This window comes from Danio rerio, chromosome 24 (genome assembly GCF_049306965.1).
Source record: "Danio rerio strain Tuebingen ecotype United States chromosome 24, GRCz12tu, whole genome shotgun sequence".
Taxonomy (NCBI): domain Eukaryota; kingdom Metazoa; phylum Chordata; class Actinopteri; order Cypriniformes; family Danionidae; genus Danio; species Danio rerio.
The window spans coordinates 4,272,426-4,291,789 of NC_133199.1; the positions used below are offsets into that span (position 1 = coordinate 4,272,426).

At 37.3% G+C, this 19,364-nt stretch overlaps 1 protein-coding gene and 1 long non-coding RNA gene across 7 annotated transcripts in view; one reads left to right on the forward strand and one right to left on the reverse strand.

The window, feature by feature from the left end:
- Nucleotides 1–19,364, reverse strand: part of adarb2 (adenosine deaminase RNA specific B2 (inactive)) — a 597,874-nt gene that overhangs the window by 548,157 nt on the left and 30,353 nt on the right. The window lies entirely within an intron of this gene.
- Nucleotides 1–19,364, forward strand: part of LOC141380808 (uncharacterized) — a 99,134-nt gene that overhangs the window by 78,239 nt on the left and 1,531 nt on the right. The window lies entirely within an intron of this gene.

The following is a 19,364-nucleotide window of genomic DNA, read 5'->3' on the forward strand; positions in this document are numbered from 1 at the left end:
CTCTGTTAATTTTGAAAAATCTATTTGCAAAATTTGATCCAATCCATGAATCAAAATCCCACTGGATTACTTTAGAAAAACTGGGCACAGAGCATTACTTTGCTACAGCAATTAATTTTTAGATGTTTTTAGAAGACAAATTAAATCAAATACCATCTAAACTGGCCATACTACTATAGAATTTTAAATCTGCTTTACTAATACTGTTAAAAAAAATACAGTTCATATTCATCAAAACATTGGGAGTGTCTTTGTATGGTCGACAATGGAAACTGTACTGTATGTCTCCTGGTGGTGATGTTTGGTACTGCAGCCAAACATAGTGAAAGCTCATACTTAGTTGATATCAACTTCAAATATCGACTTCAACTGCACATTCAATCTCAGGTTGTTCTTTTGTTTTGATTTCTCATGTGTATAGTTAAACCTGCTGTACGTACTTTGCCTTTGTTAAAAGGCATAAATAATTAACAACAACAACAAAACAAATTAAAATAAAAAGACCTGATTTAGAAAATAAGTCACTCCAGTTTTCACCTGAATGACATTTGGCCCTTTGGTCTACGTTTCATTGATCTCTCTGACATCATAAAACCGAACTGAAGGTCACATTTACGATAGTACAGTGCAGATAACGGGAGGTCAAAGCGCACGTCACCTATACATTTTCCATCTGATTTACTCCTCATTTTGAAGAGAACAGATTCGTGCACATCATGTCCCGACACGACCGAGACTGACAACACTATCCTGACAGCGTATTCACAGGGAGCAGGTTTCTGCAATACTCCACCACAGAACACAATGTTCACTCTAAAAAAAAAAACTATGAGTGAAATAACATGGGCGTGAACCAAAATTCCATCTGAATGAATTGTTTTGGCTGCGCTCCAGTAGGTGCTCCCAGCGCCAGTTAAAACACAGATAGCACGGCTTATTGTTCTGTCAGGATTTACTCGAGAGGAAGAATTTATGCAAGTGTAAAATGGAGTGATTTGTGATGGATCGTTTTATTGTTGCGGCTTGCAAAAGCATGTTCTATTTGTGTGTGATGTACGGCATGAATGATACCTGGATTTTGGAGAGATGTTTGCTGCTGTTTTTAAAAGATGGATCTAAATGGATAGAAAGATTACATTGGAGAATAGGTCTGAAAGGAAAAGCTTATAGAGACGACTGTTTGACTAGAAAACAACTAAAGCAGCCAATCGACATGTTAAAAACCATAACCGTGTAGTTTTCATTACATGCTATTTATACATTTAATGTGTTCACATTCATATTTAATGCAATTAGATGAGCTTTTATTTTTGGCCTTTTTGCCTTTATTAGATAGGACAGTATTGAAACAGGAAGCAAAGCTGGAGAGAAAGAGAGGGGGGTAGGGTAGGGGAATGTCCTCGAGCCGGGACTCGAACTCGGGATGCCCTGATGTGCTACTGCACCATATGTCAATGCGCTAACAACTAGGCTATTGACCCGATGGAAATAAACGTTTTTAACATTTCAGTATCTATCGGTACCAAACTCCAGTGTCATGATAACCCTAAAATATCATGACATTTATGGTAAATTAAAATACAATGCATTTCCAATCCTGATGTTGGAGTTTAGTGCATTTATTTGTATAGTATATGTACTGTAAATGTAAATTGATTGTTAATGAAATTAAAATTCTTGGTACAATGATTTTAATGTCCTTACTGTAAATAAGACATTTAAATATATATATATATATATATATATATATATATATATATATATATATATATATATATATATATATATATATATATATATATATGCTGTATAATAATATAATAATTAGGTTGTATATAGTGATCTACAGTAAGTGTTATATATATGTTCACAAAAAAGAAACAAAATAAAATAAATACAAAAAAACTATTTATATATTAGGGCTGCACAATATATCATTTCAGCAGCGATATTGCAATATGCACATCCGCAATAGTCACATCACAGGATCAGAAATGTTCAATGAGAATTATAGTTGAGTAGGAGTTAACAAAATAGCAAAAGTTAACCATAAAGTTACAAAAAGTCGTCTCATTTGCATGTGTCTCTGAGTACGCATTTCAAGACAGTTTAAAGCGTTCAGGCACAGGAAATTAACATTTTTGTTTCAAAAAAACATTAACTGTATTTATGTGCAGTATACATGCGATGAAGATTATACAGTCTTATTTATTTTACATTTCATTGGTCAATTTGTGCGCCTGAATACTGTAAGACTCTCAGAAGAATCATAAATCATTCATTTTATTTGTAACTTTGCTTTACTGTATTTATTATTGCTTGTGATGTGGTTTATTACATGTTTTACAGATTCGCTCCACTATAAAATCTTCCTTTTCTCATCTTAAATTGTCCTAAAATTATTCATTCTTTTCAAAAAGAGCTATTAATATACATATATACTTAAGGTAAAAATTGTCTTAAATTTTTAAGTTTAATGACATTAACTGTACTAGACATTTCGACTCACATAAACATCAAGTCAGGTTAAATATTCTGTATCTTAAATAATTGTAGTTGAAATTATATATATACACACACACACACACACACACACACACACACACACACACACACACACACACACACACACACACATATATACGATCTATATTAGCATATAAAAATGTTAAATTTACTTAAAACACATGGTCAAGGCTTTGATCATATCTTTTTTAACAGAGATATAAACTACTTACAAATAAGCTGTCCATCTAAATCTCACCAGTCAATTAGAGTACACTGCTGTTAAAACCCGCCTCCAAGAGAGATTTGAGACAGAAAGCAATCACAGATTTGCAAAAATGTAGATGAAATCTGCCTCATCACTTTCATAATTCATGATTAGCAAAAAACAGATGTTTGAATTTCTTTGAAAAAGCATGAAGCTTAATGGGTGGGCAAGTGTTTTTTTTTTCCCTTCATACTGTAGATTCATTCATTCATTTTCCTTCAGCTTAGTTCTTTATTTATCAGGGGACGCCACAGCGGATTGAACTGCCAACTATTCCAGCATACATTTTACACAGCGGATGCCCTTCCAGCTGCAACCCAGTATTGGGAAACACCTATAAACTCAACATTTACACACACTAATACACTACAGCCAATTTAGTTTATTCAATTTACCTATAGCGCATGTCTTTGGACTTGTGGGGGAAACTGGAGCACCCGGAGGAAACCCAAGCCAACATGATATGAACATGCAAACACCATACAGAAATGCTAGCTGGTCCAGCTGGGACTCGAACCAGCGAACTTCATTTTACAGATGTGTTTTGGATATCATACTAAATGCATTAGAAAAAATATGATTTCATATGTATTATGTAATGTCCTTTTTTCGTCCTATATAAGGGGTTACCAACATTCTTTAAGATTTCTTTCTTTAAGCAAAAACAAAAACCATTCTGGCTTGTGAGTAGATGTTTTTCATTTTTGTATGGACTATTGTTCTGCAACACTGTTTTTCATCATATAAAAAATGTAGCAAATGTCTTGAGAGGAGGAGGATTCGACAGTATAAACCGCAGAACTATAAAAAAGGAAAAGTATTGAGACAATCACTGCATGCACTGACTGGTTCAGGCCAGGTAAAAAAAAAAGAACAAGGAAAAAAAAGAGACTGAAGTCAAACAGCTTGACTGCACTGCCCTTTGAGTCATTTAAATCCATCAGTTTAAACCTTTTCACAGACAAACATAAACACACTTTCACACACACTGTATAGTTTATTCACTGCAAGGCCCTGAACGTGTCAGAATCCGGATTGTCACCTTGCAGATATGAAAGAGTTTTACAAAAAAAAAAGAAAAGAAAAAAAGGATTAGAGGAAATGTTGACTTATTTCCACCATCAAGAAGAATATTATAAGAGCCTGTTTAAAAGATTTCAAGTGCACTTCCTGTGCTTAAAAATTGTGCATTTATTAAATGAATATATGTGGACTTTTACATGAAAAATGCATTTAATTAATTATAATGTATATGATTAAATCTATTAAATTTAATGAAATTGAGTTCGATTATTATTTTTTAAGTTAAAGTATAATTTTATGAAACCTACATATTTATTTCTAGCTTTTTGTCACAAATTTTGGGAGTAATTTGTACACTTAAATAAATGAATCAATAAATAAGTAAATAAATAAAGAGTAAAACAAATACATAAATGTTATTTTAATGTTATATAGTATTTACTTTATATTTCCCTTCAAGAAAAAACATATTACATTTTGTATATGAATTTATATAATCTTTTGACACATATAAGATTGCGTAATCAATATTAAATGGATAGTTAACACACAAAAAAAAATATTCTTTTTTTTATTTACTCTTCATCTACTTAAGCCAGACCTGTTTGACTTTCCTTTTTTATCTAGTATGGATTATAAAGGTTACCGGATTCTAGCATTCTTCAAAACATCTTATTTGCATTCAACAAGCGGATGGATGGATGGATGGATGGATGGATGGAAGGATGGGTGGATGGATGATTGATGGATTGGAAGGATGAAAGGATGGAAGGAAGGAAGAAAGGAAGGAAAGATGGATGGATGGAAGAAAGGATGGAAGGAATGGAAAGATGGAAGGATAGAAGGAAGGATGGAAGAAAGGAGGGATGGATAGATGTATGGGTGGATGAAAGGGTGAGTTGATGGATGGATAGAAGGAAGGAAGGAAGGAAGGAAGGAAGGAAGGAAGGAAGGAAGGATTGATGGGTTGATGGATGGATGGATGGATGGATTGATTGATTGATTGATTGATAGATGGAAGGATGAAAGGAAGGAAGAAAAGATGTATGGAAGGAAGGATGGTTTGAAGGATGGATGGAAGGAAGGAAGGGTGGATGGACAAATGAATGGATGATTGGATAGAAGAAAGAAGGAGGAAGTGAAGAAAGGAAGCATGGATTGATGGATGGAAGGAAGGAAGGAAGGAAGGATGGATGGATGGATGGATGGACTGATTTAAATGTATTTTTTGCTAAAGATATAACAGTATTTTACTGACACGTTTGATCATCTTAATGCATATTTACTGAATGAAACTGATAATGTGGAATAAAAATGAAAATGCTCACTGAGTGAACTGACTGGCCTCAAAAGCCCTCCTGTAAGCCGGAAGTGTAACTTGCAGCATGTGTATTGGCAGCTGTCAGGGAATCGTCACTGGGGTTTTATTGTCTGAGCCCTCGAGCCATAATCCGGACCTTCTCATTGACAGCCGAGGTGTCGAACACAGCTTAAAACCAACAAGGAATTTGCTAAAGACTGTCACAACAATTGTAGGTCAAACAAGAGGAAGATTCTTGCCACAAAGCGCCTTTGTCACAAAACAACAACAGCTCAGTGTATGGAGAATAACAATGGCACCAGTAGAGCAAGTGACACTGAACTTCTAATGCGCGCGTAGGAAGCTGCGAGATGTCTTTAAAGTCAGCAGTCTACTGTACATTATTAGCGCATGATCAAATGGGTTCATGCAAGAGTCTGTGGATCACGTCTCTGGCACTGCTTTAGCTTGAACACATGCGATATTCCCCCAGGGGAAAGAGAATTGAAGTTTCCCAGACTCATGCTTTCACCTTTTCTCCACTGGGAATTCATGTATAACTGAAAGACGCTCATGTATGCAAACAGCAGGCTGTGCTGTGGATGCCAAAACATGATTATGCACTTACCGGCCACTTTATTAGGTACACTTGTTAATGCAAATTTCTAATGAGCCACTTACATGGCAGCAACTCAATTAGGCACGTAGACAAGGTCAAGACGATCTGCTGCAGTTCAAACCGAGCATCAGAATGGGGAAGAAGGGTGATTTAAGTGACTTTGAATGTGGCATGGTTGTTGGTGCCAGACTGGCTGGTCTGAGTATTTCAGAAACTGCAGATCTACTGGGATTTTCATGCACAACCGTCTCTAGGGTTTACAGAGAAAATATTCAGTGAGCGGCAGTTCTATGGGCGCAAATGCCTTGTTGATGCCAGAGGTCAGATGAGATTGGCCAGACTGATTTCAGCTGATAGAAAGGCAACAGTAACTCAAATAAACACTCATTACAACCGAGTTCTGCATAAGACCATCTCTGAACACACAACACGTCCAAGACTGGTTTCTAAAAACATGACAATGAGTTCACTATAGTCAAATGGCCTCCACAGTCACCAGATCTCAATCCAATTGAGCACTTTTGAAATGTGGTGGAACGGGAGACTCGCATTATGGATGTGCAGCCGTCAAATGTTAAGCAACTGCGTGATGCTATCATGTAAATATAGAGCAAAATCTCTGAGGAATATTTCCAGTACTTCGTTGAATCTCTGCCACGAAGGATTAAGGCAGTTCTGAAGCCAAAAGGAGGTCCAACCCAGTACTAGTAAGGTGTACCTAATAAAGTGGCCGATGATTTTTATTCCGTAATTTTTATCTCCACTTTATGCATCGTACATTTAACACACCTGGGAATGTTCATTGCTGCCATTCCTTGTCATTGTGAAAGAGGTGTGTGTGTGTTAGTGTGTGTTGGTGTGTGTGTGTGAGTATGTGTGAATATACTCTATGTGGGAGTCTCTTATAACAGCATTGGTCTCACCTACAGCAGTGGACGAGACTGAGCATGCAGCAGCCAGAGCTGAGAACAGCCCGAGGCCAGCGAACATCCACTGCACAGCAACACACTCCACACACACCAGAGAATTTCCCACAGTACTTTAATCAAACCACCATCCATTCCAGTCATTCAGCTTCCCTCACAGATCTGAGTTCATCCACAGCGGGCCCCGCGTGAATGCCTATTTGTGTTCCTTATTTGAACATTTCTGTATCTAGTTTGGGCCAGGGAGATTTCATCAGGAGTTTTAATAATTTAGAGCCCCGTTTCTATTTGTATTTCTCAATAAAGGAATATGAAAATAACACAAACATCATCAGACGAAATTTGGCTTTGAAATTTGCATCCGCTTTAATATTGATCAATTTTCATTTGATGGTTTATTGTGATGAAAGTCACGGACATCAAAGCAACCCTCAGTGAATAATACCACTAACAATATTTCATAATCAAAAGCAGTGTGTTCTGTGTTAAAACTGTTTTTAAGGTAAAATATGCATTTGTATAGGGTGGCTCGGTGGTTAGCACTGTCATCTCACAGCAAGAAAGTCGCTGGTTCGAGTCTCTGCTTGGCCAGTTGGCATTTCTGTGTGGAGTTTGCATGTTCTCCACGTGTTGGCGTGTGTTTCCTCCAGGTGCTACGGTTCAATGTCTGAAGGAACTTGGGAGCAAAGGGGAGCAAAGTACACCAAGAAAATATTACACTCAACATTTCCCACCACCATAGACCTGAACTGCTGATACAATGCTGGAAGGATCCATGTTTTCATATAATTTACACATGCCAGCCCTACCTTCTGAATGTTGAAAGAAAAATTGAGACTCATCAGACCAGACGACCTTTTTTGTTGTTGTTGTCATAAGCTGTTATTTGAGGTACCGCTGCATTTCTATTATCTCAAACCAGTAATTTTCGCTCATAGAACCGCAGCGCTCTCTTAATAAATACGTTGAGTTGCTGCCGTATGATTGGCTAATTAGATATTTGTGTTGACAAGCAGTTGAACAGGTGTACTTATGAAAGTGGCCAGTGATTTGCAATTGTTGAAGTTGCGTTGTTTACATTTCTTTTTCTGCCATGGGCTCTAAAATATATATCTTTATCACAGCACCTGCCATCACAGGTTTGAAAACACAAAGCAGAGCATGAGAATATTGCATAAAACATTCACAAATAAAGAAGGGTTTTCATCCCATCTGTTCAAGAGAATGAAATCAACACTTGCTGGGGTATATTAATAATATAAATGAATGCTTCACCAGCAGGGCTCCTTTTTGTCTTAGTAAATGATTTGCATGAGGTGGGAGTCTGATGTTTGGGAACACATTTGTGAGGGAAAGTTCTGGAAGATAAGTGTACACAATCATATTGAGGATGGATATTTGCTCAAGTATATTTCAGAATTTTTAAAACATCATTTAAGGTGTAGGTGTGGGTTGAGATCGGTCAACCGCCTTTTTAATAAAAATTTGTGGTGGATTGCAGTATTGCAGTCATTCATTCATTTTCCTTCGGCTTAGTCCCTTTATTCATCAGGGGTCACAACAGCGGAATGAAACACCAACTTATTCAGCATATAATTTACACAGCGGATGCCCTTCCAGCTGCAACCCAGTACAGGGAAACACGCTCTCATTCACACACATACACTACGGCCAATTTAGTTTATTCAATTCACCTATAGAATGTGTCTTTGGACTGTGGAGGAAATCGGAGCATTCAGAGGAATCCCACACCAACATGAGAAGAAAATGCAAACAAAATGCAAAGAAAAGCAACTGACTCAGCCGGGACTCGAACCAGCAACCTTCTTGCTGTGAAGCAACAGTGCTAACCATTGAGCCACCATGCCGCCAGGATTTATTTTTTAATAGTTTTCTACAACTACAGGGTATAATATTCTGGAATACACTGCACATCAGTTATTTTTAGTGTATTTATAATATGTTTAGTTTTTTAGTTTATATTACGATATGTGTTATATTACCATAGAGATTACCATAAACAGTAGAGTAATAATAATAATAATAATAATACATTTTATTTATAACGCACTTTTCTAAAACCCAAAGCGCTTACAAGAAAGTAACAAACAACAAAGCACAGTAGAACAAAAAAAAAACAATACAGTAAAAAACACAGTAAGAATAAAATATATCACAAATTAAAAACCGTCCTAAAAAGATGAGTTTTATGTAAACCTTCCAATGAACCAGCATTCCTAATGTTAGTGGGAAGAGCATTCTACAGTTTGTGTGCATGGAAAGAGAATGCCCTACCTCCTATGGTGCTGAGTTTGCAGCGAGGCTAAGGACATACTCACACTATGCTATCCAAACCATGCCCAGGCCCGTTTCCTGGATCGTTTGAGAAGTGTGAGTGCTCTGAATCAGGCTTAGGCACGGTTCACTTGGTCGGCCCCGGTTGGAAGAGGTGTGCCTGAGCGCTTTACCTGGGGTTTGCCCGAAACTGAAAGCGAGACGTGACTTTTAAGGGACTGTTTCATATGTGTTTATTAATCATTCTTACTGTTCAATGAGCGCAAACAGTCATAGAACCCCTCACGGTACGACAGCTGCACCTTCAGCAAACCTCCTCATTCCTGCAGCACGAGCACTTTATGATTGTTTATGAGCGTCAAAAGTGGATAATCTGTTCGGCGAAATATCTGACTGCGTGTCACTGCATATCAACTTAAACAATATAACTAAAGAAATGTCCACTGTGCTGAGCGAGAGCGCTTCTGAACAGCGCATCATCGATGAAGTAAGCGTGCCCAGCCCCGAATGTAATATGAGTGCGGGCCGTCGGGGGAGACGGGAGGAGGGACAAGCGTGCTTTGGCCTGGTTCAAGGCAACTGTACATAGTGTGAGTACGGCCTAAAACAGCGTAGGACCCGAGGCAGAGCGTAGACAGCGAGAGGCAGAAGAAATGGATATCAGGTCACAAATGTAACCTGGAACATGAATGCTGAAAAAAAAAGCTGATATAGGCACATTACATACTGTAATGACACACAAGTTCATATTTGATTTTCACAAATATGTCATATATGCAAAATATATTTCAAAATTTTGGAAAAATAATAGTTTTTATATATTGTATTATACTGTAATGGCTATAAATGAATACATATATACAATTAGAGCTAATATATTCAGCAAATATAGCTAATATAATTAAAGCTAATATTACAATTATAGCTAACATATATCATATTATATTATAATATAATGCATATTAATAATTCCAACGGTTAAAAAAATATATGTGCAAAGGGCTATTTTTTTTTTGCAGTATTTTATTAACATTATGGCATATTTTATATATGTGAAATCCAAATATAAACTTGTATCCTATAGATGTAATTTACATTTATTGCTATTCATTCATTTTCTTTTTGGCTTAGTCCCCTTATTAATCTGGGGTAGCCACAGCGGAATGAACCGACATCTTATCCAGCATATGTTTTACGCAGCGGATGCCCTTCCAGCTGCAATCCATCCCACAGAAATGCCAACTGACCCAGCCAAGGCTCAAACCAGCGACCTTCTTGCTGTGAGGCGATTGTGCTACCCACTTCGCCACCGTGACGCCCTATATATTCCCATATATCAGTTTTTTTTTTCAGATACTTTAGTATAGTTTAGTATAGTTCAAAATCAATAGTATCTACAATAAATTACATTATTTTCTTTTCATATGAGTGCTTACTGCTTTTTTTGTACTTGTTTCAATCCCCAGCCTTTAACTTCAAGTTAGACAGACCTTGAGCAACACACAGGAGCAAATAAACATCCATGAATTGTGTATCACCAAAGGGTTTGTAGGACACATCACTCCGCACTCCCTTTTCCAGACAAATGAGCCGTCCAGGTGGAGACAGAGTTACATGTCTTCTTAATTAATGTGCTCTGATTAGATCCATTAACGGCCACTGAGTAAACTAATCACCGCATAATGCATGGTGTCGTTTTGCTTAACTGCCCATTTCGTATTCTTCCCCCGTCGTGGCAAATGTCATTATTTTTTAATAGACTCGTGAAAAATAATGTTGTGTCAGAAGTAAGGATTTTCTTTTTCTTTTTTTTGCTCATTGTAAGCATGTTTCACAGCCGATTGATTGTCACTGTCCATTACTGTGTGGACACGCGAGCGTACATGCAGATGAGTTGATCAGATGGCTCAATGTCCCCCGCCTGACAAAGACAATAATGTCACAGCAACGGAGATCAGATATTGAGCTTATGGCACAATGCTGTGATGCATCGCGTCGCGTTTCTGTTCTGCCAGTAATGCAGTAACGGCTGACAGTTATTTATTTATATTATTTCTATAGCTATCATGTATGTATTCTACTTTCAAAATGTGATGTCATATACCAAACCTCGTAATTGATCAGTTTAGATCTCACTATATAAGATGAACATAATGAAATGCTTAATAGATGTGAGTCACGAGTTTTTATATACTAAGTATACACTCACCGGCCACTTTATTAGGTACACCTTACTAGTACCAGGTTGCACCCTCATTTGGCTTGATATCACTCATAGCATAGATTTAACAAGGTACTAGAAATATTCCTTAAAGATTTTGGTTCATATGATATAACTACATGACAGCATCATGCAGTTGCTGCAGATTTGTCGGCTGCACATCCATAATGCGAATCTACCTTTCCACCACATCCCATAGCTGCTCTATTGGATTGAGATCTGGTGACTGTGGAGGCCATTTGAGTACAGTGAACTCATTGTCATGTTCAAGGAACCAGTCATAGAGGATTTGCGCTTTATGCCATGGCATGTTATCCTGCTGGAAGTAGCCATGCAAAGATGGGTACACTGTGGTCATAAAGGGATGGACATGGTTAGCAACAATACTCGGGTAGGCTGTGGTGTTAACACATTGCTCATTTGTTACCAACAAGAATACCACATTTAAAGTCACTTAAATCAACTTTCTTCCCCATTCTGATGCTTGGTTTGAACTGCAGCAGATCATCTTGACCATGTCTACAGGCCTAAATGTATAAGTTGCTGCCATGTGATTGGCTGGTTAGAAATTTGTGTTAACAAGCAGTTGGACCTAAAAAGTGGCAGGTGAGATTATTTGTGTAGTAATTCACATTTCTAGTTTTTAATGAAAAATATATACTGAAAAGGATAGTTCAATCAAAATGACAATTTACTCACTATTTATACACGTTCAGGTTGTTTTAAACCTTGACAGTTTCTTTATTCTGTCGAACACAAAAGAAGATATTTGGAAAAATGTTGAAAATGGGTAACCATTGCCATTCGTAATAGGGCAAACAAATACTGTGATTTCAATGGTTACTGAATTCAACATATTTTATGATATCTTCTTTCATGTTCAACAGAAGAAAGAAAGTCAAACAGGTTTTGAACAATTAAAGAGTGAGTAAATGACAGAATTTGCATTTTTTTGGTGTACTATCCTTTTAAATGTGAACTGAATGTTATATTTAATTATATGTTATATTTAAATCATAATATATTTAACTTTATATTAAATAAATCCAAAAAAAAAAAAAAACTGTGCACCATTTTTATACAAGTTGTAAAGTAAATAGACAAGTTTTATGACAAGCATTTATATTACAATAACATACAAGCCTATATTTAACATTAACACTGTTTAAATGTGTACATCATGAATGTCATGTTCAATTGCTTTGAACCATTATGGCAAAGTATAAGGATTCAAGATCACAATAAAATAATATATTGGGGATGCAGTGGGATCCTTATAAATAATTTAATTTACATAATTAATTTGTTTTATTTTATAACAATAAAACAACATTTTAGGGCTGCACTGAGATCCTTAAACAGATTTTAGATATTACATGTACACTTTTACTGGGTGTCTTCTGTAAATCATGGTTAAACATGTTTGATAGTCATTATCTTCAGCTGTAATAAAAAAGTGTGTGTGTGTGTGTGTGTGTGTGTGTGTGTGTGTGTGTGTGTGTGTGTGTGTGTGTGTGTGTGTGTGTGTATATATATATATATATATATATATATATATATATACACACACACAGTATAAGAAACAAACAAACAGGACACATACATTTACAGAATGTACATTTCTATCACTACAAGAGTTTTATATGGTCTACAACTGTGTTGGATATTTCCTTCATCTTTTTGTAGCATTAGATATACATCTACAACTGTGAGAAGAAGAAATGTAAAAATAACAGCCTGCAAGATCTGATTTCTGTCAATGCCCCACAGAGACAGTGACCACACACACACACACACACACACACACACACACACACACACACACACACACACACACAGCCTCTACAAATTAAGAATGGCACAACTCAGAAATAATGGGCTGCAGGCACTCAAAATTGTTTTCTGTAAATGCGTGGTAACATCAACAGGATACCTGATATCCAATTGCGGAGAGAGTCTGTCAGTAATCACGTTACGATTAATACCATTATGATGATTCATTCCGCCGAAACATATGTCCACCGTTTAAACGCAACCTTTTACCATTTGTCTGCATCAAAGTTGCAGAGCGGGATATCGCAGCCTTACTGTTATCACTTATCTTCAAAATGACACGCCGAATACATCAAAAATATGACCACATGGCTGAGCACAGATCAGATCTTCGGGATCATTTTCATCCAGGGATACAGAAACCCTAATAGCTCTGGAAAAAAATGGCAGACATCCCAGTTACCATATCTGGGATCAATTTCTTCAGATATATCAGATTTATATTTTATATATATGCCGGTAATCCCCTAATGTATACTTTGAAGTGTAAAATATGCCCTCAGCCACAACTTGGCACCGAATCCAATTGTCTGACTGCTTGGGTGAGTGATTTTTACCTGAAGTAAATTACGCAATAAATGGAGCGAGTCGACAGTGTCTTTGCATCCCTCACTGACCTCAGATAAGCCACGCTTTCGGTGATTTCAGGAGGACCGTTTGATCATGATTGTGACTTACACTCAACGGAACCAATTTAATGTCAAAATATTATTTTTCCGCTTGGCTTGACGTGAGGCCAGAGGTTCGGTTCTGACATTCATAGGATAATTTTCAAATCAAACCATATGCACTGTGTTATTCGTATACACAGTGAATATGTGTGCGTAACAGCTGACCGCTTTAAATGAAGATTTTATATTTGTAAATGCATGTTTATTTTATACAGTGTAAATAATGAATATTTCATTCATTTTCCTTCGCCTTAGTCTCCATTTCAGAGGTTGCCACAGTGGAATGAACTGCCAACTATTCTGGCTTATGTCTTAAGCAGCGGATGCCCTTCCAGCTGCAACCCAGTACTGGGAAACACCCATACACCCGCACATTCATACACTACAGACAAAACGAACCAGCGACCTTCTTGCTTTGAGGCAACAGTGCTAACCACTGAGCCACTGTGCCACATAAACACATTATTACACAGTAGAAAATGCTGGGTTCCACACAATTCCTTAATTTTCAAATAGATTAGGATAGCTAAATTGTTGCAAATTTAAGTGTTTTGAACACAAAAAAGTAAATTTTCCCCCAAAAAACTCATTTTAAATAAGTAGTTTAAAAATGGTTGTTAGAATGGTCTTGGGTGATTGCTATTGGGTATTTCTATATGGCTGCTATACAGTCTTCCTGAATGAATGTTAAGGGGCTGTTCACACAATGCATTTTTTCCTCCCAATGCGTCACTTTTCTATCCACCTGTTTAGTGTGATGTCATATATATATATATATATATATATATATATATATATATATATATATATATATATATATATATATATATATATATATATCCATGCATAATATCTGATGGCCCATCAGATATTTCTGGCCACCTACTGGACATTTAAAGTACTTTACTATTTGTTCGGGTTACTTTCGGTTATTTTCAGTGTGTGGTCGAGAGTAACAATTGCCAGTAAAGTCACTAAAGTTACCCAATCTGTTTTCTTCTGTTCTTGCGCTTTGTTAAACTTTTGGTTAAACAACAATTGATTGGGACATAAGAATAATTATTATTATGCCTGTTATTAAACTTTATCATGTTCATAGCAATTAAAACTATCCCTTCAATTCGATATTGTTAGACCGCGTGCCCGCTCCCTTTCAAATGACACCAGAGTTCCCGAGCTTTATTCAGAAATGAATTCCCACCCCGCAAGAAATCTGGTCAGTTCCCGCGGTACAGCAGCGGGAATGCAGACCTCAAGTTCGTATTTACCACAGCTCCCTTCTTGTTTGGTCGAAACCGGAAATACTGCCAAACTGCAGGTCAATTGGTGCACGACTCGCCATCTTGCCTCACCTCTCTCTCTCTCTGTCCTCCACACTGTCCAGTGATCATGCATGCACATTTGTAGGCATTAAATGAATAATATTTATTATTTAATACATGTTTCCTAATTAAGTGCATTGTTTTTTTATGACTGTATAATGGTATTGAAACTGACACCGTTGATATTTTAAGATAGGCACATAGTAAGGCAGCAAAATGCCTTGATTATGCCAGAAGGAGAGTATAGTTCCTAGTTACTAGAACTTTTCGGAGCCCTTCTGTCTAGAACAGGATGTAACTACAAAACAGTCAGGCTTTAAATAGAAAAAAAAGATCAAAACCTGTTAGTCATTTTTAAACAAGATGCCGAGAGTCTAATCTGATTGGATGATCTATGCTAAGCTAAGCTAAAAGTGCTCTCGCCAAACTCAGAGATCGGCTGAATGGAATAAAAACGGTAAGACTCAACTGTTTAACTCTAGGGAAGTCAAAAACATTGCATATTTTCATACTAAAGTGGAGTTTTCCTTTAAGAAATTGTTTGTTATAATGTTTATCTTTATATATCGCGATACTGCTTCCTAAACAGCAATAAACACTTGCTGCTTCACATGATATTGCATTGGACATGAGAATGAGCCAGGCTCTCTGGGTATGTTGGGTAATATCTGCCGCATGCATGCATGATTCATTTCTTCTTCCACCTATACAGAGTTTATGAGAAGGGAGGCTGTGAACCCTACAGGGCTACAAGAGTGAAGCGTTGAGGGAGATGTGTTCTGCTGTGCATCTGTGAGATAAATACCTCCCTGGCACCGAAACCACTCGCTCTTGATTTATTTAGCTTCCCTTTTTTTCCAAGGCAATCCAATAGACAACGCTCATAGCTAAGAGGGGTGTTGTGGATAAACAAAAGACGTGCCCTCTTTTATTAGCGAGACACAGCGGCAGTCAATAAAGCTAAGATGTTTTGACTGGAGGACGGATCTTCATACACGTGTTGTCTCAAAGCAGAAGCCTTTTATGTAGCTGTCAGAGGGGAACGGCTCAATGCCGCTAAGGGGATTACAGCACACAAAGCATGAAAACATGAAAAATGATATGTGGATATGCATTGAAGCCAAGTGCCCTTTTGTCTGTGCACCCGCTGGGATAGTAAATTGGGGGCTGACTGGTAGTAGAATTGGGGGACGCTGAATTTTGTGTATAAAATGGTAGTTTGGTCTTGGTTTTAACAGCAGGTGGCCTTCAGTATAAATATTACCAGACACAACAAGAGCTGGAATGTTTTCCAAAGTCAAAGTTTTTCCCCCTTCTTGTTTACAGTTAGGATGAATAAACAATGATGTTTAAAGAGTATTCCTGTTTACGAGATGTCAAATAAATTTCTGATGTCCGTAGAGTGTTTATGTGAAATTTCAGATTAAAATACCCCATAAATAATATGCCTTTAAGGCTTTAATCCTAATTGTGATGTTTTGGTGACTGTCACTTTAAATTCAAGTGAGATTGTGCTCTTTTCAAAAGAGGGCGGAGCTACAAATGCCTATGTGTCAGCATAGTGGCAGATTTAAAAACAAGCCTATCTTCTTATGCTAATGAGGGAGAGATGGTCACTAATGGGCGGGGCTTTCCCATTCTGATGACACGTACAAAGTGAGAATGTCGATCAAAGTATTTCTGCAGACAGTTTCTATCAATTAAGATTATAAAAAATAAAATTAATAAATTTTACCATTATAAACTGGTTACATTCGCAGACTGTTGCCACACAAGTGTGTTTTAAACCCCTTATAAAAGTGATTTCTGCATAATAGGTCCCCTTTAAAGTGTCCTTGTTACATGTTCCATGTACACTCTCAGAAATAAAGGTACAGGAGCTGTCACTGGGGCAGTACCTTTTCCAAAGATGCATATTTGTACACAAGGAGTCCACAGTGTTACCTCAAAAGTGCACGTTTGTACCCAAATGTACCTAAAAAGTACCTGTGAGGTATCATTATGGACCCTTCAGGTACAAATATGTACCTTTTCAAAACGTACTGCCCCAGTGACAGCTCCTGTACCATTATTTCTGTGAGTGTACATACTATAGTAATAATAATGAATTATGCATAATTGCATGCAACAAACCCTAAACCTAACCCACATTCTAATCCTAATTATGCAATAAGTGCATGTAATTACTTAATATTACTCAGTAGTTAATGAATAGGTACATTTTAACAAGGATACCTTAAATTAAAGTATAACCAAGATGATTGAAAATGCTTGCTATGATACTATGATGAATTTTAATGTTACCAAATACATTTTAATCCCGGGTTTAAAGTCTTGTTTTAAAGAAATACCTTGGGGGGGGGGATCTCAAACTCACACTAATTTTTGTACATTCAATAGATACCATATATAGTCTACTTTACTGATTACAAATTAGCATTGTTGTAGTATTAGTATTGTTTTTTCTTCTTCTTTGTTTTGAGTCAACAAGACAACCAGAGCAGATTTCCAGATGGAGAAGCTATTATTAAAAGATTGCTTAAAATGCTGAACTTAAACTTGTTTAAATGCTAACTAAAGCACAGAAAAACAGTATTTTCACAGATGTATTGTAGTATTTGGTATACACATCAGCTTTTGAGTAGCTCATTCTTTAGTCCATCTATAGTGAAAAGTAAATTGTGAACAAAACCCCAAAAAAAACCCACAGGAGATGCTTTAGCTTGTACACAAGTCCGCAACTGCATGATGCCGGTGGCCCATTCTACACTTCCTCCATTGTTCTTGCACAGTAATTCCAAACACACCTGCAATCCTTTCCTTCCTGTATCACAATTCCCACAGTTCAACTCGGAGGAGTTTGAAAGGCCGGGCACAATGATGTAATTACTTTTCCAGGTTCCCAGGATGGCCTGAAAGGAAGGAAAACACAGCACCATAGCGAAAGAGGAAAAGCCTTGCTCCGAGCTTTTAAAAGCGGAGGTCTTGACGCCGAGGTTTCAGGATTACTTTTATGTATTTTGTAATGCGGCACCGTCTTACAACAACAAAATACCCTCTAAAGGTGTTTTTCAGATCTTTTTTTTCTGTCAAGAGTGCAACCAAGCAAGTAATCGCCAACAATACCAATGTGCTGGTTAAGTCTACCCCTTTAAAAGTGCGATTGTGGTTTCCCAGACATGAAACCTATCATATGTCCAAACTCCCAGTCCACTTCAAAAGCCAAAGCGATGCATAAACAGCCCCTTAAACAGCAACCCCAGATCTTGTAACTTCCTTTGTTTTACTGTAGTGGCTTTCCTGTAGTACTGTTATGTCAGTGGGAAAGTTTCCTAATATGTGTTCTAGGAAGCCACAGAATGTTTGACATTGCATTGCCGAGCATTTTAGTTTTTTTTTTTTTAACCATGCTGAGTGGTGACCAATGCTCTCAAGGCAAAAGTGCTCTCATCTGAAGTTGACGTGGTGAAGTATGTCAAATGGACTCTTTGTCTCCATTCCCCTCAAGTGGACCTCTAAAAATGTCCGTCGTTAGTATTCATCGCCCACTGATCGTGCTGTGCTGAAATAGACCATGAAAATCCCACAGGGCTGATGGACCGCTAATGTAGACCTCCAGAGACCCGGCTAACTCACTGAACTACAAACATGTTAATTCAGCAATGTCCCTAATATGCGGTAGAAAGTGCCTTTACTGCTGAAAAAAAATCTCACACAGCTTAGGGTATGTTCACACTTGGCAGGTTTGGTTCCAGTAAAGCAAACTCTGGAGCAGTTGCTCTGCTTGTGTAAGAAAGTGTAACAAAACAAAACAGTATTGATTCTAACTCTGGTGTGCACCAAGCAGGAACAACCGAGACTGGTTGGGCCCACTTCTAAATTAACTCTGATACAGTTGGACTGATTTATACAACATGGTCCAATGACATCTAAACAAACCCAAAATCAGGAGGTGATGGACTGAATGTGGCCATAAAAAGGACAGAAAGTCACAATGTTGCCCATTGCAGTACACTAGGAGTCTAAAGCTGGGTTCATACCAAAATTTATTATTATTTTATTCACTGAAAAATGGATGAAACTATCATTTTTTCAAAATGGAGTGTGCTCATGTATTACGTACTCCTACATAGATTTTTGGAGACAGCAAAATAAGTCCGAGTAGCTATGTCTTTTTTTTTTTTTTGCGAAAACCCCGGAGATGGATGTATTCGCTTTTTCAGATGTCAAATTTCTCTCTTGAGTGCCATTCGCGCCTACTATTCTCACGCCAGTCCATCAGAGGCTGCTGTTGACTGACTGACTGGCCAACAGCCCGAGCGATCCCTTCACCCTTTCCTAAACCCAACCAATAGTGTTTTCAAAAGCATTGATTGATCAG